The 4,516-nt window shown below is 39.9% G+C and overlaps 1 pseudogene; it reads left to right on the top strand.

Annotated features, from left to right (window-relative positions):
* The first annotated feature begins 1,813 nt into the window (after positions 1–1,813).
* Positions 1,814–4,025, top strand: LOC100461496 (nuclear receptor coactivator 4-like; annotated as a pseudogene).
* Positions 4,026–4,516: the final 491 nt, after the last annotated feature.

Here is a 4,516-nt window from a genome sequence, read left to right as displayed (position 1 = left end):
TTTACTCACTGGTGTTGTTTGAGTTTGTATCTTGTCTTATTATTAATTTGTTTTATTGTGTTAGCAAATGAAAGACACTGTTCATTTTCTACCTATTCTGAGCTATCCTTCAAATACTTTCAGGTTGCATGTTTTATACGTTGGCCTTGAATATCTTATTTTATTAATCATAATTGGACCCTTGTACCCTCTTAACAGACCATTGTCTTTAACCAGTTTCAAAAACTTGTTCCTCTCTTATTTCTCCTGTACTGTAAGCATCTCTTACAAAACTATGAGCCAAGGTAACTCCTTAAAAAGTCATCCTTGTAATTTAGGGACTGAGGCAAATTATCTTTCAACTCAAAGTTGCCCTAAATTCTGTCCCCAGGCAAACAGCTTGCCATCTTGGCACACACACACACACAAAATGAAATACATGTTCATTTATGTACTCAAAAAGTGTACAGTGACAGATTTCCCAAGGCATATTACAATTTTATAGTTGCTGCTTGTACTATAACTATTTCTTTAGAATAGCTCCTCAATTTCTTTCTCCATCGTATGCAATTCTAGGGGAACTGCCAATCATCTTAGCCTTTCCTGGCCATGGAACGGGTATAAGACTCAAGGTAGACAAAAATAAGAAAGATCATCTCTCTTTGGAATTTAAAAACAGCTTTATTGAGATATAAGAGGCATACAATAAATTACACACATCTAAAGTGTGTAATTCGACAAATTCTGGGATATGTATATACCTGTGAAACCATTCTCACCATTGAAATAATGAACATATCCATCATCCCCCAAAGCTTCCTTGTGCCATTCTGTAATCCTTCCCTCCTGTCCCTCCCCACCCCCATCCCCTTTCCCAGGCAACCACTGATCTGCTTTCTGTCACTATACTTTAGCTTGCATTGTCTGGCATTTTATATAAATGAATCATACAGGATATAATCATCATTAACTTCTTTCACCCAGTATAATTATTTTGAGATTCCTGCATGTTGTGTCAACAGTCCATTCCTTTTTATTGCTGAATATTATTCTATAGTATGGACAGACCACAATTTATTTATGTATTCACCATTGATAGACATTTGAGTTGTTTTCCATTTCTGGCTATTATAAATAAAGCTGCTATGAACATTTGTGTGTAATCCTTGCATGGACACACACTTTTATTTCTTTTGGGTAAATTCCTAAGAGTAGAATAGCAGGATCATATGGTAGATATTTCTTTTTAAGAAACTGCCTAACAGTTTTCCAAAGTGGTCAAACCATTTAAATTCCCATCAACAGTGTGTAAGAGTTCTAGTTCTTCCACATCCTCATCAACACTTGGTACGTCTATTTAATTTTAGCCATGGTAATAGGGGTGATGTGGTACCTTACTTGGGTTTTAATTTGCAGTTCCATAATGATAAATGTTGTTGAGCTTATTTGCCATCGATATATCTTCTTGTGTCTGTTTGTGGCTGTTCAAATCTTTGCGCATTTAAAAATTGAGTTGTGTCTTCGTTATTGAATTTTGAGAGTTCTTTACATATCGTGGGTAGGATACAAGTCTGTCTTTGTCCATTTTGTGCCGCTATAACAGAATACCTGAGACTATGTAATTTAAAGAACAGGAATTTATCTCACAGTCTGGTGGCTGGGAAGCCCAAGATCAAGACACCAGCAGATTTATTCTCTCATTCAAGCTGGCATCCTTGTTGCTGTGTCTTCAGGGTAGGAGAATTGTGTTCCTCATGTGGCTGATTGATGCAAGACTCCTTACATGGAGTCAGAGCAATAGTAGGTAATACTGTTCTATGTAAAGAATAAAGGAGGAAGCAAAAAGGTTCCAGTCAGTTGAAAAGATTCCCTTTAAAAAGACTCCTCAGGAGTTTTGTGTGGGGCTGTCTCTGTCCACTCAAAGTCCCCCTGAATCACCCGGAGAGGGATTGGGAGCTGGAGCAGTGAGCAGAATGAATACCTCACATGACCAGAGTGGCTACTCCAGTAATAGAGAACCCCTTTTGAGGTGTAGTAATGCATGGAGGGACTTGGAACTTGCTATTGGTGGAGTTCCCTGGGCCGAACAGCAAATTAAAGATAACTTGTGAGAAGTCAAAGCTCAGATTCAGAGTTGTATAAGCTGTCACCTAGAATGCCTTACAAACTGTGAGGTGGCTGTATGAACAGTTAGACCTCATCTATCAGCTTAAAGAGGAGACATTTCAGCCACAGGCCCAGCAGCTCTACTGGTTATTGGGCCAGTTCAACGGTCTTATTCATTAACTGAAGTGCACCCAAAACAAAGATCTAGCCAAGTCTCTGTGTGCCTGGAGAGACTGGGCAGTTTGACCCTTAAGTTTGAAGATTAAACTGTCCTGCTCTTTGAAGCAGACACAACTGCTCTGCATGACTATCACCACATTTGGGTTTCTCAAGACCATTCAAATTCCTAAGCACTTCATGCCTCATGCTAGCTCATCAAATATCAGGCCCTTCCTGGAGAAGAGAGGCTATATCCTAATGCCAGAGCAGAAGTCAGCATCCAGCATCACAGATGTCCCTCTCAGGGAATGGCTTGGAAGCAACCGTACCAGTGGTCTTCAGGAACAACCCCCCAGGACTGGCTCACTCAAAAGCAGACCTTGGAGAACAGACTTCTTCCAGAGCCGGCAGTTTCTTCAGTAATGTCTCAGGCAACCTAAAGGGCTTTGAAAACTTGCTCCTCAAGAGTCAACAAGAAGAAGTTCCTGAAAAACCAAGTTATCTAAAGTGACAGCCATTTTACTACCAGTTCTTTCTCCATTTAATTGAAAAGGTGGAAGATCTAGAGCTTTCTGATCAAAATGCGATGATCTATCTGAGTGGCTGGTGACTTCTCAGGAATCCTATAAGCTGGAGAAGCCTGAGAATGGCAGTTGTGAAACCAGTGAGAAGTTTAAATTCTTGTTCCAGTCCTACAATGTGAATGATTGGCTTGTCAAAACCAACTCCTATATCAACTGTTGGGGCAACCAGTCCAATAGCGTAGAGATTTTGAAAAACCTGGGCAATGTGAAGTGCCTGAATGACTACTTGGAGGCCAAGAAACTATTGTCTACCCTCAGCATCATTTCTGAGGATTGACTTGTCCAGAACCATCAGGATCCATATAAAGTAGAGGACATATGCAGAGCCAATGAGCCCTGCACAAGTTTTGCAGAGTGTATGATGAGAATTGAGAAGGAAGCTCTGTGTAAGTGCCTTCTAAAGAAAGATGGACAAAATAATGGGACGCCTGTGGAACCCAAACCTGAGCCTGAGAAGCATCAAGATTCCCTGAATATGTGGTCCTGTCCTTCAAGAGAAGAACAAGCTAAGGCATCAAAGGCAACGGCTCCTTCTAGAACTGCTGATTCAAGTCATAAACAACAGTCCCTTGTCAGAGTGGCTAATCGGGCCCCCATATAAGGAAGGAAGTCCCAAGTACTGAGGACAGGGCTGGCCAACAAAAGCTTAAAAGCCCCACAATCACTTCCTGGTGTCCCTTTAATACAGCTGACTGGATCCTGCCAGGAAAGAAGACGGGCACCCTCAGCCAGTGATCCTCTGGAGAAGACAAGTGGCTACTTCAGAAGAAGGGCCAGGAAGTATTACTTAATCCACCCCTACAAGAGGAACATAACTTCCCCCAAGACCATGATGGCTACCCTACAGTTTGTGATCTCTTTGCCTGTATGAAGCTTAAAATCGAGAAAGAGAAGTGATTATATCAAACTCCTTTACAGATGTGAAGGAACAGACCAGAGTTCAGCAGCTTTTCTGCAGATTATTACACATCCATGAGCTAAGTGACTGTGGCTTGCCAAATCATTGTGTTTCCAGGTCCGACCAGTTAGCTTAGTCCCTTTCCTGCCTAAATTTGAACTAGTGAAGCAAAATACGTCATCGGATTATGAGTTACTATTTAAACAAAAAATGCTGAGGTGACTCAGTTCTTTCCTTTTTACAGAAGTATTAATTCATCCCACACTAGAAATGTAGCACCTTGGTGGAGTTTTTCACAAGCCTCCCATGCTCCTTAGATTGGGTTGTTACTAAAAGTACATTAAAACACTGTAGTTTTAAAAAGAAGTATTTCTGTAATTGAAGTGTATTGTATTCTAAAGCTAGTAAACTTCCCTTTTGTTCTTTAGCTGCTTCTCTTGCTGTGTTTTCTTCTATTAGAGGCTGAAATAATTTTTCTGTTCTATTTATATTTTGCACAAAAAATTAATCCTGCCAGTAGTGATTACCAAAACATGTACTAATAACCTTGGTAATTTTTGACACTAATTACCAAACATTTTAGCCTACATGTTAGTTTTACATCATTTTTCTTCTTCACTTGAAAGAAACTGAGCTACTGCAATTTTTTTCTTTATTCCTTTTTCTAAATCAAGCTTGTCCAACCCATGGCCCACAGGCCCCAGGATGGCTTTGAATGTAGCCCAACACAAATTTGTAAGTTTTCTTAAAACATTAAGAGATTTTTTTGTGTGTGATTTTTTTCTTTTTA

Source organism: Pongo abelii, chromosome 3 (genome assembly GCF_028885655.2).
Source record: "Pongo abelii isolate AG06213 chromosome 3, NHGRI_mPonAbe1-v2.0_pri, whole genome shotgun sequence".
Classification (NCBI taxonomy): domain Eukaryota; kingdom Metazoa; phylum Chordata; class Mammalia; order Primates; family Hominidae; genus Pongo; species Pongo abelii.
This window is presented reverse-complemented; position numbering and strand designations above follow the sequence as displayed.